Source organism: Mesoplodon bidens (genome assembly GCF_964165515.1).
Source record: "Mesoplodon bidens genome assembly, contig: HAP1_SCAFFOLD_289, whole genome shotgun sequence".
Taxonomy (NCBI): domain Eukaryota; kingdom Metazoa; phylum Chordata; class Mammalia; order Artiodactyla; family Ziphiidae; genus Mesoplodon; species Mesoplodon bidens.
This window is the reverse complement of record NW_027672374.1, coordinates 102,078-127,888: the sequence shown is the minus strand read 5'-3', so window position 1 is coordinate 127,888 and position 25,811 is coordinate 102,078. Positions and strand designations below refer to the sequence as shown.

General features: G+C 44.6%; 1 long non-coding RNA gene across 1 annotated transcript; it reads right to left on the bottom strand.

Moving 5' to 3' along the window:
• Nucleotides 1-19,186: 19,186 nt before the first annotated feature.
• LOC308610306 lies at nt 19,187-21,198 on the bottom strand. Its single transcript, XR_014014505.1, has 3 exons — nt 20,397-21,198; nt 19,856-19,925; nt 19,187-19,764 (listed from the first exon to the last, which is right to left on the bottom strand). It is a non-coding gene; the product is annotated as an uncharacterized lncRNA (long non-coding RNA).
• Nucleotides 21,199-25,811: the final 4,613 nt, after the last annotated feature.

Genomic DNA, 25,811 nt, shown 5'->3' with positions numbered 1-25,811 from the left:
GGCCCCTCACAGGGCTGGCTGGGGGTCACCTGTGCTGGGGGCCAGAGTGTGCACGTGACCTCCGCACATGGCTTGGTTTCCTCACAGCAGAGCCTGTGTTTCCAGGGACTACAGTGTATGAGCAGCAGTCTGAGTAAAGAAAGCGGCAGTGGCCAGATCTCTTTTAAGGCCGGTTCAGGACTGGCCCAAAGTCACCTCTGCAATTCTCTACAGGTCAAAGCAGTCACAGGCTAGGCCAGATGTAGGATTTTGGAGAAACAGACAGCTAGTCTCCTCGGGGTGGGGTGCCTTGCTGTGTATAAGGAGGAAGGAATTGAAGGTGGCTGCCTTTTTAGATAAACCAAAACGAAGTTTCTGTGATGAATGCTACAACTGGGCAACAGATGTCAGGGCCTAATACAATCTCGTTGCCCTCTTGGAGTATAGAAGGTAAAGCACATGAAAAAAAAAATCCAGAACCTTCCATGAAGGAGGAAATGATGTGGGACTTTTCCTCAATATAAACACTGAGAAACTGGGCAAAACACATAAAACAACTTTTTTTGGTCATTGGACAATAACAAGCAGAGGAGAATGGCACTGGTAGGGACCATCCAGGGACAAGATTGCTGTTTCCTTGGCGCTGTGTTCCTAAGGGCCTTGCGAGTCTAAGCAGGATCTGGGCTTTGTCTAATACACAAGAGCATCTCTGTGACATTCAGAGTGAGGGGACGGGTGGGTAGGAGTTAGCACAGTCAGGGGTCAGCTTTGCCGTGTTCATTAACTGAGAGCACAGAAAGATAGGAGGCTCCCACTGGTCCCAGAAGATGCCCACAGGAGGGGTCCCTATCCACTGAAGAGGACCATGGACTCGTCACATGAGGTTTGGGTCCCTGGATGAGCCACAGCCCCTAACACCTAGTGGGGGCTCATTTGTTGAATGAAGATGCAGAAACTCTCTTGGAGATGCAGGATGTGAGGAATGCGTGGGGCTTGGATGGACTGACGGTGGAGGAAAGGGCTTTTTAAGTTCTAGAGAGAGGAATGAGGCCTTTCAGGGCTGAAAATGCTGCTATTTCAGCCCAGCCTCCATCAAGTGGAAGGTATTTGCTAGAGGTGAACATGGATTTTCTTACATCAATGGGAGGAGAGATTGGGAGGATGTGAAATGCCCCTGAGACACTTGGACCTGACACCCACCCATGTGACCTCAGCTCTGGGAAGTAGCAGCGTAGCATATTTAGGGCTCTCCCCAAATCAGGACAGCAGCTGCTTTCCCTGGGTCTAATTTTGCAGCTTTACAATAACAATGAGAAATTTCCAGAAGAACAAGGTACCAAGACCTTCAGCAGGTTGTCCTTCTGACCCCTTGTTTCTCGATCTAGGGCAATTCTCTATGACCTCCAGCTATCCCCCCTATACATTCAGTGCTCACTCACCCATCACATGGCACATATTCACTGAGGTCCTACAGTGTGCCTGTCCTGGTCCAGACACCAGAGCGCAACACTGGGTGAAACAGGTGAAGGGAGATCCCCATTCACATGCAGGTGACAGACTCATGGGGAAAACAGATTAAAAAATAGAGGTACACAATATCAGGAGGTGATATGTACCATAAAGAAAAGTAAAGTAAACTTTTCAAAATTCCTGAAGAAGTTTAGGGAGCAAACATGTAGAGGACACAGCGTTCTAGGCTGAGAGAATAGCAAGTGCAAAGGCCCTGAAGTCACCATGGGCTGCATGTTTGAGAGACTTAGTTTTAGTTTTTAGCTGGAATACTTGTCTGGTGCTGAGTCTGTTTTCCTTTTATTTGTAAGACTTGATTTCATTTTTCTAGCTCATTAGCTTGAGTTTGATCACACCAATCTGGTAAATTCAATTCCAGTGATCAGCAAATTCTACTCCAGGGTTTCAAAGTGGAAACATGTGAATTTGGGCCCAGCACTCTGTTAGCAGCTGGCAGGTTGTGGACAGAACCCCCATGATGACTGCCATTAACAAACTTCCTCAGTGTCCTCAGCCCCCTCCTCTCCACATGCTCCCCATCTCATCTGGGTCAAAGCTCTGATCCTGCCCCTCTGTTACACCTTCATTTCCTATGTGTCCTCACATGTCAGCTCTGCCCGAAATTCCCTGGGGCTTCTCAAAGTCCTAGGTCCCAAACTGAGTTCATCCCTTGTCTCCACTTGTTGAATCCCTATCAGTGAAGGAACCCCTTGATGGCCCCACCCTCAAGCTCTAAGACACGACCTCTGCCCCTCCCCCACTCCCTTGCATCCCACCCCATGATCCCATGGCTGCAGGACTCCCTGTCATTCTCTCCTTCCTCCTTTCTATCTTGAGCTGCCCACCAACCTCTCCCATGTCAATAAGTCCCCTTGAAATGAGCACAATTACACATGGGATCACTGAGACCACACAGGCAGGTGTTTTGGGGAATGACGGGCAATATCCCAGAGCAGAGGACAGACGAGGGCTCCCTGAGAAGGCAGAACACAGGGCATCGTGGTGTCAAGACACCCATAAAAGGAGTGAGGCAGGCATCACGCTGTAGCCCCTCCCGACTGATCCCCCAGTGTTCCCTGTTTCTAAGTTTTACAAATCCGCAGTGGGCCAGGCCTCCTTGTCTGTGGTAGGGGGATGGCATGCATTAGTGTATCTATCCACTCATTCACTGACCTTGTACTTGGGTCCTGCTCAATGCCAGTCTTTGGCTAGACAATAACTCATCCTTGAAGAGCCTCTTCAGATGTCACCTTCTCCACGAAACCCTTCTTGATCAACACCCCTTCTCCTGGTTGCCTCTGGCCTCATCTGGGACCCCACCTACCCCAGTGCTGTGATCATTCCTTGAGTATCTCTCCAGCCTGTGAGCTCTGTGAACACACTGGGCCAGACAGAGAAAGATCTTGAAAAACTGTGTTGACTAAATAACTGAATAGATAAAAGGATTAAACATGGGCCATGTGTAGAGTAAGGTCACCAAAGTTTAATTCTTTCTTCCTCTTCTTTCCCTCCTTTCAGGACTAGGAGCTCAAATGCTTCTTATTTCATCCTCACCTCATGTGGCACTTCAATGGCCTTTATCATTTTTATATTTTGTGTACTTTCACACTTTGAAAACATTTCATGGCTGTACTAATCAAAATTGAGAAAATTATACCTTGAGGGGCAGGCATCCTCCTGTGGTGTCTGAGTCAAAACAGGACAATATAAGAACACAGGGTATTGAGGAAGAATTGGCTTGGGTCCCCGGGAAGCATCAAGTAGGGAAACAGAAGCAGTGGGGGAAGTTTCCACCCCATCCCCACCGTGACACATCTGTCCCTCTTTGTACTGAAGTAGACTGATTGTGATTACCTGAAGGTGGACGTGTCTCCTGACAGATGGTGTGGCCTTAGGGGACAGCATTAGAGGTCACTAGACTTCAGTTCTAAGCCCTCTGCCTGACCTAGGACAAGTCTTCGGAGTCTTGGATCACCTGTTTTTAATCTTAAGGAATGTGATAGCGAGGCTGCATACATGAGCGTCCAGAGATGGTGGAGGCCGGGTGCCTGGCGTTGGTCACTGGGGAATGCTGCCGCCCTGTTAGTGCTGCCCCTGGCATCCCAGCCTGGAACATGGCTGTGTGTGTGGAATATCCAGATGGAGCCATGAAGGCATCAGGGAGACACTGTCAGTCGGTGTAAGGGTAGCATTGAATTACAGAAGACTGGGCTTCCCTCCAGTCACTTCCAGCTGCTCAGGCCCTTTTACCACTGGCCACATACCCTGACTGAAAATAATCTCCTGGGAACTCAGAGTCACAGCCTGGTGACCTGGCCACCAGACGGCTGAGGGTGTGTCAGGAGCAGTTTGCCCACAAGAGGCTGGGGTCACAGGGCTCTGACATGGGCTGGGGAGTGGAGCTGGCTTGGCAGGGCTGCACAGCATGGGGTATTGGGTACCTGGTCTGGGCTGCCATCATCCAGGTCTGCATCACCATGAAGTCAACTGCCAGCTTCTGAGCTCAGAAGCTGAGCAGGGCTGAGGCTGGTTAGTACTTGGTGGTGAGACCGACTGGGATGCCCGGTGCTGTAGGCTGTGCCACTCGTCCCTCCTTTCATCTCTCTCTCCCTCTGCCACTGCTGCCCCCCTCCCCTTGCACACGTGGTCACCTCTTTGGCCACTGGGTGGTGGCACAAATTGGTGGAATCTTGGAAAGGGTGTGTGGAGAGTTCTGAGGAAGGGAAGCATGGCTGGGCTGGTGTCCTCTGTGCTTGCTGGCAGCTCTGGTTTGGTGGGGCAATTTGGGGCCCTGGAACTGTCTGCATAAAATGGTCACAATAGCAATTTTAATACTCTATTTTCCACATTAAAAAAAATGGTAGCACGTGTGTGTGTGTTTCCTTATCTGCACTGCACAGCTTGTAGTATTTTAGTTCCCCTACCAGGGATTGAACCCGGGTTCTTGAAAAAGATAGGGTGGTGGAGTCGTAACCACTGGTCCACAAGGGAATTTCCTGTGTGTGTATCTTAAGGACTTACAAAGGAAAGTTCTGAGGCCAAAGAGAGGAATTAATCGCATGATAAAACATGGATGAGCCTCAAATACATGACACTGTATAAGAAGCCAGACATACAGGCCACAGTTGTACAAATCCATGTACTTGAAATATACAGAAAAAGCAAATCCACAGGGATGAAAAGCACACATTTAGTTGCCTACAGCTGTGGGGAAGGGGAATAGGAAGTGACTGGTTAAGGGGCCCTAGGTGTCTTTGTAGGGAGATAAAATATTCTGGATCAGATAGTGATGATGGTTGCACAACTTTGTAAACAGACAATAAATCACTAAACTGTAGAGTGTTCAAAGAGAATTTTATGGTATATGATTTCTATCTCAACTTAAAAACCATTGATTAATAAATAATACGTTTTTGAAAAATAATTGGAAACACATATTATCCTCATTGCTTGATTTCGTTCCCACTCTACGCTCTGTACACATGAACAAAGACCCCCCACTCCCAAAATAAGAACAAGCACTATTCACTCAGAACTCATCTATAGAGCAAAGGAGTCAGCCACCACCAGTCACATTCGGCTGACACTCAGGGCAGGCATAGGGGTGGGGATGCCTTCTGGGGGAAAACAAGGGAGGCATGTCCTGCTCACAGCTTGTGAAGTGGGGCAGCTGGAGGCGGACTGACAGGAGGATGGGCGTCCCACGTGATTGCTTAGGGGAACATATTGATATTTGTCTTTCCCCCATTTGGTTCTAAATGGAAAGGTTGAAAAATGAGGAAGCTGTGAGTCACTGACTAAACACTGACCCTTGAGGCCTATTGCTGCTGAGGTTGAGGTCTGGTTTTCCACATTGGTTGCTGCAGGGTGTGGCACAGGGTCTTGTGGCTCAAGGGAGAGGTTCCACAACTTTCAGGAAGATTTAGAAAATTCTGCATTCCAAAACTCCTCTTTCATTATCTTCAATCACATAGTCTGTGCCTACAGAAACTTGAATCACTGTTTTCAAAATTAACTGCAAACAATGGTAATAATTACTGTAATTTTGAGTAACACCGACAATGGTAATTTTCATTACTATAAAGCTCAGGATTTCTCAGTGAACTAATGTCCACATTTTAGTGAATCAAGCTTGTAATAGAAAAATATCATTACTTTTTTTTTTTTATTCCCAATATCGCCATCTCAGATAGGTACTCGACAGAAACTCAGATGGATCATCAGGCAGTTGTAGAGTTTTCTCCCTGGGTAGCTCCCTCCTTTTGGATGCCCTGCCCCACAAATTATCACCCCCTGGACCTCCAAACTCACGGTGTTCTCTCTCTTGCTCTTCCCGTTGGAGTCCCTGCCTGTCAGTTCAGCTGTAATTTCTGGGCCACTGCGAGTACTTGCCTCCAACTCTGTCTTCTCCTGCTCCTATGTAAAGGCTCAGTAGCATCTTCTCCTGAATGATGACCATGGATGAAACCTAAATCCTCTTCTCCTGCCCCAGCTACTTTAAACTCCCCTCTGGATGTCTCCTCTCATCCAGGCACAGTGAGTCAGAATCATCCATGATCCATTTTTTCATACTCAACAAGATGTCTGGCCATGTTGAGTCTTTCTCCAGTGGAGTGGGTTGAGCAATGATGGACAAAGAGCGACGAGCAGGCAGCAGTTAGAGACCAGGTCAGGCCGTCGTGGGCATGAGGATGAATGACACTGCTAAGAAGAGGAACATTTTATAGAGAAGTCACAGGGGTAGGAGAGGTTGGAAAATGTTTTCAGACACAGATCGAGGAGAAATCTGGTAGAGGAGAGGTTGGATTTATAATAAAATTAAGAGAAATGACCACTTGTATGTTCCTCAGAAAATTTCAGTTACTGGTGTCTTACTGGTAACATCTTATCAAATGCTATTTCAGTTAGAAATACTGCAGGCTACAAATCCTTTAGAAATTATCCTATACATATTTTAGCAGTAGAATAACATAGGCCAAAGTTATGCATTGCAGCATTGTTTGTAATGACAAAAGATGGTTGAATATTAGTGTTTATCCTAGTGTGGACTGACAACATGCATTATAGTACATCATCCACTCAGTGGGCTGCTTTGTAGGAAACAACGTCCTGATAGAAGTTTTTTCCCCAGATATTGTCAACTGAGTATAAGGAAGATATAATGAAACATTATACAACTATTTGTGTATTAAAATGTGGAGTGAAGGAAAAATACATATTCACATTTGCTTGTCTACCCATAAGAAGACACTCTGGAATGATACCTGGGAAATCAACCACAGTGGCTGACTTTGAAGACAGGGGTTCCTGGGCAAGGGCGGGCGGCAGAATACAATATAAAGTATTTAATATTTATAGGTTCTTGAACCTTCTACACATATTATCAACTTCTCAGAAATGTGGACATTAAATTCTTTTTAAACCTCTAAAGATTAAAATTTATAGCACGATTTCTACCAATTAAATGAAAGTCAAATTTGTTTTACCAGAAAGACTATCTGACTTCTCTAAAATATCTACTCATGAGAATTTTCTGGTGGCTTTTGCTTATTTTCTTTCACTTTGGAAGCAGTTTTCTGAATCATAATCCTTTGTGTTCTTCTCTTCAAAGAACATCTACCACTGCTAATTTATGAATTAAGCTTGATCTAATTTTCTTACCTTTTTCCTCATTTTTCCCTATGAAAAGGCTCTGAACATTCATTATCTGTTGAGAAAATACTTAGATAATTCATATGGCTAGGAGGACATTTTTTTACTTTAATACTTGAATTCTTTCTCTGCATCTGACATATTAATAATGCCAGTAAGATATTGTATAAAACCGTTGACTTTATTATAATAAGAAATATTAGTCAGGAGACAATATCAGACAAGACTGATTGTAAAACCAGCAGCCATGTTGACAATGAGGAGATGTGACACGTGAGGGGATGTTTCATGTGGGAGAGAGGAGAGCTCTCTTCAGAGGTTTAAAGGGTGTTTAAAAGCATGTAGAAATAGGTCCAGTGGATGGACCCTTTGGGAGTCACTCCCCAGGGATACATAGAACAGAGTCCTGAGCATCTCGAGTGCTGCACAATGCGGTGGTCTGGAATGGTGGCTGTGCACCCCTCTGTAGATCAGCAGAGAGGATAGTTGCAGCCTTGTGTCTGTACAAGTCTGTTCAAGGCGATCTGGACTTCAGAAAAAGAATTTTGACTAAATGGCATATGGTCTCAGCTCTAATAATAAGATCTTTTCTTGAATCAATTTCTTTTTCCTCTCAACTTCTAAAACACAGAGTAGTTATTCTGCATGAGACCATTCTCTTTTAATTCCATTCTTCAGTCTCAAATTTTGTAGCTTTTCTTCAGTAAGTACCTGTCCATCTTTATTCTTTAGACAAGATTAGCAAGAGGGTCATATTCTTATCAGACTTTGAAGGAAAACAAATACCTTTACAATTAGACTTTCTAAGATTCTAAATTTATTTCATGTTCCCACAGTAGTATCTTCAATCCTGAGTTTGTGGCATTTTTACCTACTAGAGAGATGACTCTGGGGAGTGACTTGGTGGTGGGACCTCACAGACCACTGGGATTTTTAACTCTTGGCAGTTAGATCTCCGTTTATAGAAGTGTTAACAACCAATGGAACAATCAGCATACAGTCCAGGGTTACAGGGGTGAGAGCCTCGAGAAGGCGATCTATGGGTGACAGAAGAAATCGGCCTTCTGACAAGCAGTTGCATTTCACTGCGAGGCAAAGAGAAAGTGCCTGCAGATACACAGATGCCATCAGCAGGGAGCAGGAAGTCTTCACCCACTTCTGTTATCAACAAAACCGTCATATGTCAGTCATTCCCTGGGCTGATTTGTGCTTCCTGTTTTTCCACTCCCTTGTGTTTCGAGACTGCTCTGCTGAGTGGATGTTCTCCTCTGTGCTTTATCTAAATCTCCTTCTGGGCCAGCAGGATGTAGGAAGTAGTGGTGCAGTGCGGCAGATCTGCTTCGTACAACACGTCTGACCGCCGTGCAGCTGGGATAGTACGTGTGCTGAGCGTCGAATTCCCTTCCCACGGGTGTGGCTGAGGTGGGACCACAGGTCTGAAAGGGGAGCGTGGTAGGGGTGCATTTGTTTTGTTTCACTCCCAGGTCAGGAGATGTTAATCTGAGGGGTTTAGGGAGCTCAGGGTTCCTGTGACCTCCCTGAAGTGATGTATGAAACGTGTTTGTGCACAGGTTTTTATTCAAATAAAATTAAATGCCCTGGATTTACCCCTTCAGAATATTTTATCACTGTTCCTAGTCTGTAGAGATCCTTGTGCACTGGGCAGAACATAGCTGCGGTGATTTCAACACATTTCCATTGTGAACAGTACCTAGTAAAGTAAGCTTTCAGAATCAAGAGCGACTCGTGGCTGAAAAGGTTTAAAAACATTCTATGAAGTCTGTAGAATCAGGAGTGTTTGACCTGCACTCTACTGGAACATTTTAAGGTCTAATACTTTGTTTTCCACTTGTGAGCAGCTAGGTCAAGTTTTTTTTTTTTTTCCCCCCCCCCGGACAAGAAAACCTAACTATATAAAGTCTATGTGTCTGGCCAGGGTCAAAGGACAAACTAGTTTAGGGCTCGTCACAGGCAGACTTTTGTCATTACCAGAAATTAAAGTGACAAAGAGTATTTATGACACAAAACCCTAAACACATTTCATTATTGGATAATCTCGATCTACAAAGAGGCAATGTCTCTTCCTGTGGTTATTTGTAAATACTTCATACAGATCTATTTAAGTGGCTTTGTTCTCTTCTAAAATTACTCTCCCGTGACAATGTCCAGGACTTAATGCATTTATGCACCAAACTATTTAGGTTCCTGCCCAAGTGTGGTAAACTGGTGAAAAACAACAACAACAACAAACCAAACCAGAGAACTGTTTTTTAAACTGGCTGAAGGTGCCACTTACTGTCCAGTCTGTAGAAATGAGCCGGGAATGTAACCTGAGCCTTACCTCCTGAGAGCCACAGGAACTAAGATAGGAAGGTGAATTAGACTCAAGTCTAATTACACTTTCTACTTAAACTGTATTTATAATGATTTATGAAAATAGTTATATTTATACTCTTTCCCCAACATTCCCAATCTCAGATTTCAGAAAATAAAACATTAGAAAATTATTTTAAATTGTGGCAGATGTAGGAAACAGTATCAGGCTATCATGTGCTTTCTGTAGATCCAGATTATCCAGTACCAAAATGCCTTTAGGTTTCTGCATCAAACATGCTCTTTGCCATTTCAACTCCTAGTGATATCCGAAGCCCAGAGCCCCCTGAATAGCGGCTCCTGACGTGGACTCGACTGTATTTACTTTACACTGTGTTGAACAGGTGACAGAAAAAGAAAAAGCTCTAAAAGGGAGGAAGATTTCAGGTACGCAAAAATGTTATTTTTAAACATTGATTTGGGAGTTTTGTTTTTAATGGACCAATCCATGATAGAACAGGCCCAGACGAGTTTTAAGAATAAAATGTGCATTTTCTTCCCCGGAGAGATACTGGCAGCCAAGTTAATTAAAACATGTGTTTTCTAGGAACCTGGCATAAATTCTCACTTGTTTTAGACAAATAACCGATTTCCAGGCTGGCTTAAACCCAGCGAGTGCTCAAGGAATATTCTAGTGACTACTGTGCAGCGAAGGTTTCATTATTTGTGCTTCGAGTGTGTTCTGTCTTTAATCCTTAAATAAAGACCCATTCTCTTCTACATAACTTACCAGTTGACTTGACTCTAGGCTGTATGACAAGACATTTCTATGTAATCACATGTAAAGTTGTGTGTGTGTGCGCGTGTTCTAAAATACAAACAGTGTAACTCTTGTTCCAGTTCATCCTGAGATCCAAGTACACCCACAGATAAAACTAGATAATTCAGAGTAAAAGTACAATTTCTTGTTCACCCATTTCAAGGTATCCATGGTTCATTTGTATATATTTTTCCAACATAAAAAAAACATTTTCTAATATATTTTTATTTACTCACAGATAATATAGTTTCAATTTTACTTGCCTTAAATACTCTGTGTTGCCTTGCAGCTTGCTTTTCTCAGGTAACAGCATGACTTTGAGGTGTCACCATTTCCTCTTTTGGGGTTTTCTGCTGCTATTTGAGATCACTGCAGAAAGCTTTCCACAGAACCACATAATACTGCTATAAGCATATCCAGGTTCATATTTCATTTCTATCTCTCACCTTCATGCTAATAACAATATGCATAATTAAACGTTTCTAAGTTTTCAGAGATAATTTTCTTTAAAGTGAATATAAAGCCCAGTCACCAAGCAGTTTCTGTGGTGTCTTGTCTTATTCTAGTCTCGTCTTGAATTCCTTAAAACTTTGAGGCAAAAACTTCGTTGTAAACTTTAACTTCAGCTGTAGGCTGTCTCTAGCGCAGCTAATTCCATTACTGACATTGGTGGTAATAAACCGTTTTCAGATTAATCTTACTGAAAATATCTAGCACTTTAATGACAAAAACAAAGTTATTACAAGTCAGTTCATAGCATGAGGCTTTGGAAGTCCGCAGGAGCCGGGAGCTGCCTGTCCATGTGTAGCGGCTGAGGCGTCTCCCCATCTCTCTTCTCCACCATGAAGGGCTGAGAGGGGCTGTGACTCAGCAGGGATGCGGGGAGAGAAGCCCCCCAGCCAGTTCAGCACCCCTACACTTGACTATTCCATGCTCGGTCCTGTCCAGACGCTCACATGAGGGCACGTCAGCTGAGACACTGAGAATTCAGTCCCATTTGTCTTCTCGCAGCCCCACCAGCACACTGGCTGGGTCATGAAGCTCTTTCGGGAGAGTTATAGCCTGACGGCCAGGACAGGACACAGGGACAGCTCGTCTGCACTGTTTCCGAGCAAGGCAGCAACACCTGTTTGTTCGGTGGGTTCTCTTTTCTGCATGTGTTGCATTTATTCAGCATAATCACACGGGTGTTGTCGTCATGTTGTCACACACACACAAACACACACACAGATATTGCACCGCAGCCATGTGGAGCCCAAGTGCATTCCTTCTGGGGCTTATTTATATGCTTTACGTGCCACGGCCCATCTTTTATATAATACATGTTTCAAGGCCAGTTGCTGTGTTGACTTTCTCAGCATCATCTGCAGACGTCTCCACGACTTGCTCCCAGAGCAAGCTTGCTTGCTTTCTGCCTCCATTACAACAACCCTATCTGCTGCAGCGGAGCAAAGCTTAGCTCCTGGAGAAGCTAAGCGTAGACACGTGATATCAACTCCTCTGAGTACAAATTTGACGGCTCCTTTATCCACCTGCTGGAGTGGAAAAAGGGTCTTTTTTATCTCTTTTAGTGTGGAATAACCTTGTGATTGGATAAAACGACACTTCTCTTTTTCTAAATAGAGTAACTCTCCAGTCACTGTAAAGATTTCCATCTGTTCATGGCATCCCACTCTTAACTGGTTCCTTCTTAGGCACCATTGGATGAAGCCGTGGTTCAATGCCTGGGAAAAGTTATAATTGTTCTTTTTTTTTTTTTTTGCTGTACGCGGGCCTCTCACTGTCGTGGCCTCTCCCGTTGCGGAGCACAGGCTCCGGACGCGCAGGCTCAGCGGCCATGGCTCACGGGCCCAGCCGCTCCACGGCATGTGGGATCTTCCCGGACCGGGGCACGAACCTGCATCCCCTGCATCGGCAGGCAGACTCCCAACCACTGTGCCAGCAGGGAACACCTCTACTTGTTCTTAATACCCTTAATAGCAGGTTTTCCACTGGATGTAGCTAAACACATTTTGTTTTTAATCAAATTTCTTGAACATGATTCAAGGTGAAGGGGTGATGATAGGGAAGGGTCGGGAATGGCAAAAAATAGACTTAGCAAGGATCCGGCAGACCCCATACACCTGGAAGGCCAAGGGGACGGTGGCAGCTGGGGTCTTTACCCACAAGTGACGCACCTGGCTGCACGTTTCCGGCTCTCAAGGGAGATCTCACTCATTCTGCTTCCTCACCTACTCCCTCCGACTATTCACGTGAGCACTGCGGCAATTTGGGGGGCCGTTTGGGGTCAGCAATTTCTCCCCAGGGCTGGTAGCTGAAAGGGCGTAAGTTGAGCAGGAAGAAGCGACGAAGCACTCATTCTCGTTGCAAGAACAGGATGGAGGCGCGGCACCTGGTCACAGAGGGACTGTTGGCCATTTCTACAGGCTCACAGGGGTCAGAAGAGCGTGGGTTTCAACGCTCAGGGCATCCTCCTGAATTCCACTACCAAGTTAGGGTTTCTCTCACGGCCCTAACGTCCCACGGGCTAGCAGACCTCTGGTGGGTGTCTGACTAAACTCTTCTGGGACTTGGAGCCTGGCTACTTTTACTAATAATTTGTTGATGAAAATAATCAATAAACAATCTATAAAGGAATAGAAAAGCAACTTATTTGAGCCAAACTGTGGACTATAGCCTGGAAGACAATGCCTCAGGTAGCTCTGATGAACTGTCCCAGGGAAGCATGGTTTTCAGCAAAGTTTTATATATTGTCAGAACAAAGAACATTAAACAAGTCAGGGACACATTCTTTTAAGGTTTCAGGGAAAAAAACAAAAACAGAAACAAAACAAACAAACAAAATGAGATCAGCCCATATACAGCGAGTCAGCATGGCCTTGGCACCTGGGAACTGAGGCTTATTATTGAAGGAGCTTCAGCATTGGCGTCCCAGGAAGGAAGACATTTCATCTTCACTTTTAACATGGACATTTTTTTTTTTTTTTTCTTTTTGCGGTATGTGGGCCTCTCACTGCTGTGGCCTCTCCCGTTGCGGAGCACAGGCTCTGGACGCGCAGGCCCAGCGGCCATGGCTCACGGGCCCAGCCGCTCCGCGGCATGTGGGATCCTCCCAGACCGGGGCACGAACCCGTATCCCCTGCATCGGCAGGCGGACTCTCAACCACTGCGCCACCAGGGAGGCCCAACATGGACATTTTTTACTTCTGGTCAATGCACTCTTCTCTTTAATAATTAAAGCAGAAGCACAATGTATGTTTGATAGGCCACACGCAGGCTGTTCTAGTGTGCGTAACACTCAAGTTAACTCCTGTATAAACCAGACGACCTCTCCATACCTCAATATGTGAAAATATCTTTTATCAAAATCCTGGGTCTGGGTGGGGTCTTCAGCTTTTTCTGCTTTCTTTCTACCCGGAAGCTCCTCTGCTGGTTTCGATGGTGACTAGCAATTACTACCCTGTCACCTGTGAGAGTTTGCACACCTGGACCACCACCTATTTCAGACACAATGCGTGCTCCACCTAGCCCGTGGAGGGGTCCCTGCTACTGCCAACTGTGGAGCAGTCTAGCTCCCAAATCCCTTTCATCACTGCTTTCCTCCCGTCACAATTCTGTTTCTCTGGAAGGGAATGTTAAGATGGATTTTGGCAAGCAGGGTGCCAATTAGGTGTCAACCTCTGAGACACGGCAGAGAGGGAGCAGGTTTGGCCTGATGGCACAGCTGAGCAGGTGTCCGGCCCCGAGGAAGCCTTGGCTCAGCCCATGGGGGCTCTGAAGCATATGTGGTCATCACAGGTGTTGTAAGTGCCCCTCTGCACTTGACCATTGGCTGTGGCGGCCCTCAGAGGGACCCATGCATGGGTGAGGCTGCCTGAGGGGATCTTGGCTGGAAGTTGCCTGTTGATGGCACTCCAGCAGCTGGGCAGTGAGTGTTTTCTGGGCCAGAGATGTGGGTGGCACATCTGTGTGCACCCTGAGTGGTGCCCCATATTTTAGAGATGAGTAAGTGGGGAACATGTTAGAGATATTTGTCTTGTCATCTTCACCCTGCTGCACCACCTAACATGCTACACTACCTGATTCTGGTGGTAAACAGTCATGATGATTAAATTTCTTTAACTTCATTTTGAATTATTACTGTAAAATAGATTGTTTCCTAATATTTACTACATATTCTGGTAGCAAAGTCTCACTATCATCAGTAAAATTAGTTTACGTTCATTGTGAGTTGCTACCCTGGAGGCTATTGAAATCATGAGGATTCTATTTGCTCACATTGTATAATCTAAGTAGATACACTCTGTTGATGCAGGCACACAGAGGGGCAGATCTGGGGGCATATATTAAACAAATGTGACATTAAACACACTTTAGGTAAAGGCATATGGGGCCTTGGGCCAAATACCACTAAGGGATGGAGGACTTCAAGTCCCCTCTCCACAGAAGGATCAAAAATATCCTGAAGATACTATACAATGAAAGCCTGTTCTTTAGTTTGTCATAATTCCATCACTGTGCAGGTCTTGGTGAGTCATTTGCTGTTGTTGCTTTTGTTGTTGTTGTTTTGGTTCTCCTTGCAATCTACTGGTGCCACTTGAGAAAAAAATTTCAGCTGGAGGAATTTTTCCCCAATCCCCCATCCCCAGAGGACAAGTGGGTGCATCCGGAAACATTTTGGGTTGTCACGCCTGAGTAGATGCTACTGCGTAGAGGCCAGGGGTGCTGTTCAACACCCCAGAACTCACAGGACAGCTCCCACAGAGAAAAATTATCCGGCTCAGAGTGTCTTTAATCCCCAGGTTGGGAAATCTTGCCCTAGAGCAAGAACAAAGGGCTTAAACATCACACAATGTGAATTCTGCACTTTTTGAGCAGAGTGTTGGGCTAAAACCTTTATACAAAAAGTGAATACACTTGTTGAGGTTAGTGGCACTGTGACAACTCTTGTTGAAAGTCACCCCCACGTGATACTGTACCTCTCATGAGCTTTCAGTGTAGTTGAGCTTTAACAGCCTGACACAAGCCTGGAACACCTTTGGTCCTTCCCACCTGGTCTATGCAAACCTCTAGGAGGAGAAGCTAAAAGGGTCATATTATCAGGGGGGAAAGAACATGCAGATGAAACAAGCTGTGAGACCTTTAGTGCCCACCACAGGCAATGAGGTCTCTGGAACTCAGCCGCAGTCACAAGCTGTGTGAATGAGCTTAGGAGTAGATGCTTGTGCAGTTTAGCCTCCTTGTCCCCAGTAAATGTTCATGCAATGCCTGCTACATGCCAGACACGGAAATGTCACAGCCCAGTCTCAAGTAGCACGGCTGTAAGCCTGGACACTCAGGACGTGGTATAGGTGCTGTGGGAGACACCAGAAGCAGCCTCAGTTGAGGAGAGCACAGAGCACAGACTAGTCACTGCAGAGGTTCTAATTTGTAAACCTTGCAGCTACAAGTGTCCTGCTCATGTGTGAAGCCAAAGAAGTGCCTGATGAATGGCTGAGATCCTTACACTGAGTTTACCAAGAAAAGTTGGCGTCTGGGGGGCTGAGAGACCAGCCCCGTGGGGACGTGATAGAGCTGCCGCCGCAGCTGCCTGCATAACGTCTCAACTGCCTGGTCTCACCACCCACACTGGGCCGGTTTCCTCACCTCACCTCTCACTGTCATCTGTTTGGCTGAACGAAAACATGTCTCTATTTGACTTTTCTCTGGCATTTCTCATTTGTCTGGATGGTTAAACAATAACATTTTAAAAGTAGTCGGACAATTTTGACCATTTTAGGTATTTTGCAGGTGTTTCTACCTTTAGTCCTTGTTGACTCTGCCATCTGGAACACAATGACAGCTAATAAATTTCCCAGTGACCAATCTTTGCAAATCTGAGTAGAAGTTAGAAACCTCTAAAGCTGCAGTAAATTGAGTAAATATGAGAATAGGCTCAATGAAGTTCTGAATATATTTAGTCATGCCAATCTTACCAGGGGAGTTTTCTTCTTATTGTATGTTTGGGCTATATCTTAAACCAACGCAGCCTATTGTAGCCTATTCAAAATTCACTGTATACCTGGTATTAACCATTAAAGAAAAAAATACATTTAAAAATCAAATGGAGCAACTATGGTTCAGGCTTTCGAAATGGACCGGGTGACTACTATAGACAGGGTTTCAAACTCATTCTTTTATTAGTGAAAACTTGAGTTTTCTGACCTGTATTATTAGCGAACACAAGTTCATGTGCCTGATGCAGAGTGAGACCAAGGTTTATTGCAGAGCCGTGCAAAGAGAATGGGAGGTTCATGTTCAAAAAGCCCCAAACTCCCTGAAGGTTTCAGCAAAGCATGTTTAAGGGCAAGCTTAAGGAGGGGTGAGGTTGGTTGTTGGCGCAGGAATCCTTTGTCCACAAAGGTCAGGTCACGATGTTCCTGCAAACCTCCCAACAAAAGAAATATTATTCTCTGTTCTGCAACTTTTTATCTCTATATAAATGGGCAAGTGTTATACTCTTAAAGGTCATAGCATTAAGAATGGGCTATCCTGTATATTTCAGGCTATAGGCAACATTTTTAACTTGAAATAAAAACAATAGGATATATAGGTTAAAGTATTTTAAAAAACCAGATCTAATATGAAGTCAGATTTTTCTTCCCTGTTACAGTATCAGGCTCAAGGACACCAACAGCCATTCTCAAAACAGTATCTGCTGGCAGCTGCCACCTGCAACTTACGGTCTACAGGTCTCCCCTTGTAACTATGTAACTATTTCAAACACCAACCAATCCTTGCTTAATAGGCACCCTTACCTCTTGCCAGCTCCAATTATAATTGTTTTCTTAAATTTTTATTTTATATTGGTGTATAGTTGATTCACAATGTTGTATTCGTTTCAGATGGACAGCAACGTGATTCTGTTATACATATACATGTATCTATTTTTTTCAAATATCTTTCCCCTTTAGCTTATTACAGAATATTGACCAGAGTTCCCTGTGCTATACAGTAGGTCCTTGTTGCTGATCTTTTTAAAATATAGCAGTGTGTATGTGTCTCTCCCAATTTCCCAATCTATACCCCCCAATCATTCCCCTCTGGTAACCATAAGTTCATTTTCTAAGTCTGTGAGTCTGTTTCTGTTTTGTAAATAAGTTTATGTCTATCATTTTTGTAGATTCTGCATACAAGTGATATCATATGATATTTGTCTTTCTCTGACTTAACTTTACTTAATATGATAATCTCCAGTTCCATCCATGTTGCTGCAAATTCATTATTTTATTCTTTTTAATGGCTGAGTAATATTCCATTATATATATATATAATATCTTCCTTATGATATATATATATCATATATATGATATATATCCCTATGATGTATATATATGTGTGTGTATATATATATATATATATATATATATATATATATCATATCTTCCTTATCCATTCATCTGTCTATGGAAATTTAGGTTGCTTTCATGTGTTGGCTATTGCAAACGGCACTGCAATGAAAATTGGAGTGCATGTATCCTTTCAAACCATGTTTTCCTCTGGATATACACCTAGGAGTGGGATGGCTGAATGATATAGTAGCTCTGTTTTTAGTTTTTAAAGGAACCTCCATAGTGTTCTGCATAGTGGCTGTACCAATTTACATTCCCACCAACAGTGTAGGAGGGTTCCCTGTTCTCCACACCGTCTCCAGTATTTACTGTTGGCACATTTTTTGATGCTGGCCATTCTGACTGGTGTGAGGTGATGGCCTATTGCACATTTGATTTGCATTTTGCTAATGATTAGCCATGTTGAACATCTTTTCATGTGCCTCTTTGCCATCTGTATGTCTTCTTTGGAGAAATGTCTATTTAAGTTCTGCCCATCTTTTCATTAGGTTGTTTGGTTTTTTTGGTATTGAGTTGCATGAGCTGTTTATAAATTTTGGAGGCTAATCCCTAGTCAGTTGCATCATTTGCAAATATTTTCTCCCATTCTGTGGGTTTTTTTTTCGTTCTGTTTATAGTTTCCTTTGCTGTGCAAAAGCTTTTCTGTTTAATTAGTTCCCTTTTCTTTATTTTTGGTTTGATTTCCATTATACTCGGAGATGGTTAGTAAAAGATATTGCTTTGATTTATGTCAAAGAGTGTTCTGTCTATATTTTCCTCTAAGCGTTTTATAGTATCCAGTCTTACATTTAGGTCTTTAATCCATTTTTTGTTTATTTTTGTGTATGGTTTTAGAGAAGGTTTTAATTTCATAGTTTTTTACATGTAGCTATCCAGCTTTCCCAGCACCAATTTATTGAAGAGACTGTCTTTCCTTCATCATATAGTCTTGCCTCCTTTGTCATAGGTTAATTGACCATAGGTGGGTGGGTTTATTTCTGGGCTTTCTATCCTGTTCCACTGGTCTATATTTCTGTTTATGTGCCAGTACCATACTGTTTTAATGACTGTAGCTTTGTAGTATAGAGTGAAGTCAGGGAGCCTGATTCCTCCAGCTCGGTTTTTCTTTCTCAAGATTGCTTTGGCTATTCAGGGCCTTTTCTGTTTCCATAAAACAATTAAGATTTTTTGTTCTAGTTCTGTGAAAAATGCCATTGATAACTTGATAGGGATTGTATTGAAGCTGTAGGTTGCCTTGGGTAGTATAGTCATTTTAACAATGTTGATTCTTCCAATCCAGGAACATGGTGTGTCTTTCCATCTGTTTGTGTCACCTTCAATTTATTTCATCAGTGTCTTATTAGAGTTTTTGGAGTACAGGACGTTTGTCTTCTTAGGTAGGTTTATTCCTAGAAAATCCTAAAGACACTACGAGAAAACTACTAGACCTCATCAATGAATTCTGTGAAGTTGCAGGATACAACACTGGAACCCAGAAACCCGTTTCATTGCTATACACTAATCATGAACGGTCGGAAGGGAGTGAAAGGGACAGGTCCATTTACCATCACATCAGAACACACAGACACACTTATAATTCGTGACAACCAACTTATGTCATGGTCAGCTTTTTGCCTTGATAAACCTCCCCAAACTTGTAGTCTGGCTGGACACATTTCAGGTCCTTCTAGAATCTGTCTCTCCTGAGCTATAGACCTCAATTTGGCTCACATAAGATTCTTTTCTATTCCTAGCATAGATTGATCTAGTGATTATTTATATTGACAACACAGTTAAAGAGTTTCTTTGTAACAGTTCAGAACATAATGAACAACTAAAATATGAGTTACAGATACTAAAGCCCACTTTCATTTAGTGCACGGAGGCTGCTACAAGGGCAGGGGACAGGGACGTGCTCTGGGCCCAGCAAGAAAGGCCTCCTCCCAGGCGCTCCAAAGCCCACTCTTCTGCCCCTAGGGGGTGTGGGGGTGGGGACAGCAGCTCAAGCATCATGGAGACCCTGGGGACATGACGATGTGTTGGGAGGTGCCCGGACGTGCACTCATCAGAGATGAATTCTTTCGATGACACTCCAAGCCCTGGAACTGCCAACCTGAGGTCCTGCTTTTATGGAGCAAAGGCTCATGTGACTGAGGTGAAGAAAGCTCAACTCTGACAGCAGGTGTGTTAATCAAAGTAAGGGTTTATTTACAGATCTCCAAGCAAGGGAGTGGGAGAAAAGCCACAGACACACTCCAATTGGGCCGTTGAGTTCGGGGCTTCTTTAAAGGGAAGGACAGGGCCTCCCTGGTGGCGCAGTGGTTGAGAGTCCGCCTGCCGATGCAGGGGATACGGGTTCGTGCCCCGGTCTGGGAGGATCCCATATGCCGCGGAGCGGCTGGGCCCGTGAGCCATGGCCTCTGGGCCTGCGCGTCTGGAGTCTGTGCTCCGCAACGGGAGAGGCCACAACAGTGAGAGGCCCGCATACCGCAAAAAGAAAAAAAAATAAAGGGAAGGACAAAGAGGCTGCCATTAATCGTCATCATTTGACATTTCTGTGACTCTTTTTTTTTCCTTTTTTACCAAATCGAAGTATAGTTGAATTATTGATACAATATTGTGTTACTTTCTGGTGTATAGCAAAGTGATTCAGTTATATATATACATACTTTTTTGGATTATTTTCCATTATAGGTTACTACAAGACATTGAATAGAGTTTCCTGGGCTATGCAGTAAATCTAGGTTAGTTACCTATTTTACGAACAGAATTGTATAACTGTTAATCCCATACTATATGTGACATTTGTTCATCATAGCTTCAGAAGTCAGGCTGTCTCTGGTTTATGATTCCCAGGCCAGGTGGTCCCCGCCTCAGGGGTCTATGAGCTCATCCTGCCCTGGAGAAACCACCTGAATCTGGAGAGAACGGTGACATCTACAACAGCACCTGGTCCATTGATGACGTTAACAAGGGTAGTCTAGGCACCTGACTCTGCTTGACGAGTGTTCCATTAGCACAGCATTGAGGTCAGAGGTGACAAAGAAAAGGGAGAAAGTTTTGGATACAGAGATCATCTGTAAACTCAGTGAGGGAACTCAGTTTTAGGGGGACTTGGATTCACCGTGCAGGACGTGGGAGGACAGCACCTCACTCCTGGTGCCCAGCCCCATCAGCTCCTGGACGGACCCCCGCCCCTGAAGAGGCCCCTCTGGGGGAAGGAGAAGCTGCTGGGACATCGGCCCCAGAGCCCCTCTCCTCCGGCCCATCTCAGGGCTCCGACTTCCCAGAGGATCGGAGGCGGAGGCCCAGGGGGCAGCGAGTGGCCAGCGGGAGGAAGAGGCGCCCAGTACAGCAGTGGCCCGAGTGCAGGAAGCCGGGGCGGTTCTGATCCCGTGGGGAACGAGCCTGGGGCCGGAAGGCCTTCGGCGAGGAGCGCGGTGCCCCCCGCCGGCCGGCTCCCCACCTCTGCCGCCCTCCCTGTGGGCGGAGACCTCCGCGCGGCTCCGGACAGGGAGGCGGGCCCTCCTTGCCCGCCGCTCCTCCAGCTCCCGGCCGGGCCCCTGCAGCGGAGCTCCCTGTACCTGTAGTCCTTGCCCCGCCCGGAAGCCCGGGGCGCGGCGCAGAGAGGCCAAGGCCCGGGGCCGTGGGCTCCGCCCGCACCGAGGGGCTCCTCCCAGACCCGCCCGCCCAGCTGCAGGAAGAGCCGGTGGATCCACAGCCGCCTCCTCACCAGAGAAGAGCTTCTCATCTTGTCGCAGGAAGAATTCAGAGACAACAGGGAGAAGGAGAAGACACAGCGAGGACTTCTGGGGCGCAGGGGGCCGACGGGGGTGAGCAGCGGCGCTGAGCTGCTTGGACAGGCTGCTTCCAAGGGGCGTGAAAACGAAGGGGCGGAGTCTTCATTGGGGAGGGTGGGGGCGGGGTCGCACTTCCTGGTTTTCACCCCAGCTCCACCTTTCCGAGGGGAGGGGGGAGTTTCCTCCTTATTTAGCCTCGCCGCGAAGTGTCCCGGCCCCGGTGCATGACGGGAACTTCTCATCTGCAAGGCTAGTTTTACTGTAATGAGGGCTTAATGAGCAAAAGGTTACATTTAGAGGCCTTAGATTCCCGTTTTCCCACCTTCCTTTGCCTCCAGCACACTTGCCACCCCAAAATGTATGGTTTTCTGTCCGTCCAGAAGTTCCTGCTTTTCTATGTCTGCCTACAGACCCCCGTTGTTTACAAGATGTATGGTTTCCTGCCATCTGGCCCCACCCCCTTTCTCTGCTCACATGCAGCTGTTTGCCTGCTGGAGCAGCCATAGGTGCCGTCCTTGGGTCTGGGCCGGTTTGGGGCAGGGGCGCTTAGACTTCTCACTCTGCTGGCTTCCAGACTGAGGCCAAAGAACTGGAGCGGGATGCGCTGGGCCCCTGTGTTGTCTGTCCTGAGCACGGGGCTGGCACTGGACAACAAGGCAGGAGCCAACTACACATGCCCAGGCAGGCCCCTTCTTTCATCCTTCATCTCTGCTGTGAAAGAGCCCAGATGCTGCCCCCAGCCTGTGCTGTAGGACCTGTAAGCTAAAAATGATTTTTGTAGTTTTAAATGTTGAAAAAAAATTAAATATTTTGCAACATTTGAGAATTATATGACATTCACATTTTAGTGTCTATAAATAATGTTTCATTGGAGCACAGCTCCTTTGTTTACCTTTGATCTGTGGCTGCTTTCCTGCTACAATGGCAGACTTGACGGATAAAGCAGAGGTCATATGGCAAAGTTTAAGATGTTCACACTCTGGCCCTTTAGAAAAGTGTGCCAGCTCCTTCTCTAGAAAAGTAGTATTTTCTTACCACTATATGCTGAGGGTTACACTTAATAAGCAGGTAAACTTTTGGTGAATTTTGCCCCTTGAAATAAACCTTGAGTAGCTGTAAAACTGATTACATTACTCTAAGGAACCTCATCATAAACCTAGCCACCAAATGTGCAATAATTACTAGGCTGAGAAAGGAATTCATGTGCTGACTTCTTTCTTCCAAGAAATCACCACAAATAAGCATAACTGGAATACAGCTCCTATCTGAATTAGCATCAACTACAGAAACTGCCAAGTATTTCCAATCCTACAAATGGGGCAGAGTAAACCATACAACTAGTTTGACCTTTGGTTTAGAGACATCTCTTAACTATAGAAGTGTTTGCCAAAGTTTATTGAACATGAAAATCAAAAAATAATAATAATTTATTGATAGAAAACTATCAGGATTTAATAAGTTCTATTTACACTTAGAGGAAAGAAAGCTATAAAAATGGTCACATTGATGACACAATTCCTATATAATTTACATATGTTTATGAAAATTTTATAAAAGCAAAAATAAGTAATTAGAATCATACTATTTTTTGTCATTAAATAAAAAACATTTTCATGCAACGTCCTGGTATACTGTTGCATCCTTTGCACCGTTTGTTTCTTAAAATGCATTCCTGCATAATGAGAACACGTAGATAAAGACAGTTTGTATTTTTCTTTTGTATTTATAAGTAATTTTATTTGAAATTTATCAATAGTGTATATAGACTATAATACATTCTGGGAAATGCTGAATTATCTGGTAATATCGTGTTATTTTGGATTGTTTTGAATTATCTAAAATTAAATTAGAATAAAATGAGGACCCCAATAAAATAAACAAAATAGATATAATTTTGTCTAATATCATTTAAAATGGAAAATAATTAAGTCTCAAATAAAATAGTTGGTCAATGGAATTTTAAGAGGCTTGTAGAGAAAATTTTCTATACTTATAAAACATACTGATTTGCAAAAGCATAATTTAGAATTCAAACAAGTAAATTTAAAAATACTTATTTTATAATGCAGTGAACAGCAAACCTTGCTCCTAGGAAAGGAAATCTAGCTTTCCTCTCCTTGCGTCTTGCAGAATAGCTTTCCAAGTGTTTAGAATTCTGTAAAATATTTGTAATAACCCAATCATTCTGAAAATATATAATCTTTCAGCATCCTATAATTGACAATGTTTTAAACATGGATTTTATTTTATCAAGGGCCAACTTATCATTGTCGACTAGTTGCAAACATCTTATACTTGTACAATATATGAACACTTGTCAGAAACTTCTGGAGGGTAGACATACACATGGATCTCTGGGGGGCTGGGCATTGTGTCTCTCTGAATTAGTGTCCCCACCCCTGGTGTTTGAACACATTCTGAAAATGGGACTCTTACCATGTCTGCAATCATCTTCCACCTCGTAGTCATGGAGATATCGACCTGTTTTTGGTGGGAAAACAAAACAAAACAAAACAAACCCTTCGCTACAAAGTCTAAGGTAAGTGATGAACCTATGCCTGACTCTGAATTCTTGGAATGTGCCTGTCCAGGTACACACAGTTCTTCAGGACTAGCACTCTTGTTAAGATTAAATTAATTTCTTTTCAGTTATGAGAAAAATATTAAATAAAATTTAACAGCAGTAGAATTAACCGAAGCACCAGAGTTTAATCACAAATCATGTGTTTATTCTCATGGCCATTCATCTGTGACATGTGCATACGTATTTGAGCACTAATATAACAGTTACCATTATTTGTGTTCTACTTTTTAGTTACCATTCAAAGGTAGTTCCTGATTAACCCTAATGTTTCTAAGTATATTTACAACTTCATAAGGACAGAAAGTCACTAACTGATCAATAATGACTGTATTGAAGGAAAACAGGCCCATCTTACTGAGCACAAGGTTTCATTGTTTTGAAAAACACACGCTCGCTCAGTAGTGCTTACATATGTGCAAGTGCTGATCCACTGAACTGGGGATGCGTTATTTCTTGTTGCTTGTTACCAAATTTTTCATTCAATACATCTCAAGATACTTCACCATCTACACATTTCTGCTGTCTATTTGTAATACACTTTCTCACAGTAGATATTGTAGAGAATATTTTTTCCTGGATCTCAGCACTCATGTTTTTGTGTAGTCATTGGCAGTTGTTTCTGTTCTGAAGTGTGCAGTGAGCATCCTTGGGTAGGCCTGAGGTGACCAGCTGAGTGACTATAGCAGCTCACTTAACTCCTCCGTCACTGAGGGGCCTGGACGAATGGGACCTTAAGTCCCCTTGTCTTCATTCTTCAGCACATTTCCTGAGGATTGTACACACTGGGGACACATTATGAAGGAGACACAAGGGACCCTGCTCTCACGTTGCTGGGGGGAGTACACAGACTCTTCTAAATAAAAGTGTAAGAAAAATAACTTTGAAGAGTGCTACCAAGACAACAAAGCTGGCGGTGACCGAAGCCCAGAGCTCCGGGCCGCTGCTGGCGGGACAGCCGGCGAGTGTCACCACAGCGGGGCGTTCTCTGCGGCTGACTCAGCCTCCTTCATTACAGATGGCATTTGAGATGTGACGGGACACGAGAAATCTCTAATGTGCAAAGGACAGGGGAGGGGCCCGCGTTAGACGAGGGGGGGGGGCTGAGGCTCTCCTGAGGAGCTACCATCTGCGCCGCCATCCAGGTGAGCAGAAGCCACCAGCCCTTTGAAGGTCTAGGTCAAGGCCGCCTAGGCAGAGGGAAGAGCAAGATCAGAACGTTGGCGGCGGGTGCACAGCCGGGTGGGGAGGAAACCCTGTGGCTCCACTGTCCTGAGTGACGGCATAAATGACGGGGGCGGGGCAAGGCGAGCAATGGGCCGAGTCAGGGCCTGGCTCAGGCTGGGCGTCTGTGGTCTCCGATTTGCTGCTGCTGTGAACGCTGCTCTGCACTCCTAGTGCACATTAGATGTCCTGGGCCCACACAGGGGAAGACACAGGGTCCAGAAATCCTATTGGGCTGGATAGAGTAGGCCAGGCTCCAGCAAGATGGCAGGCTCTGAAATCACCAGGGGTTTTTCTGACATCAGTAGGCCGATTTCTAACACAGGAGACTGAAGGCCAAGTTCAGCAGTCTTGCTCAGCATGAGCAAAAATGAATTCATTTATAAATTTGCAGAACTGTTGTTTCAAAGAAAATGTTCATCTTTCGTAAGGTCACATAGAAAGGCTACGAGGGAACCAGACCTTAGAAATCCTACTTCTGTGGAAGAAAGTCACCAGCAAAGTGCTTGGCGAGTTTAAGGAACGTGTAGCTTTAAAATAAAAAAAGAAAAGTTAGAAAAGTC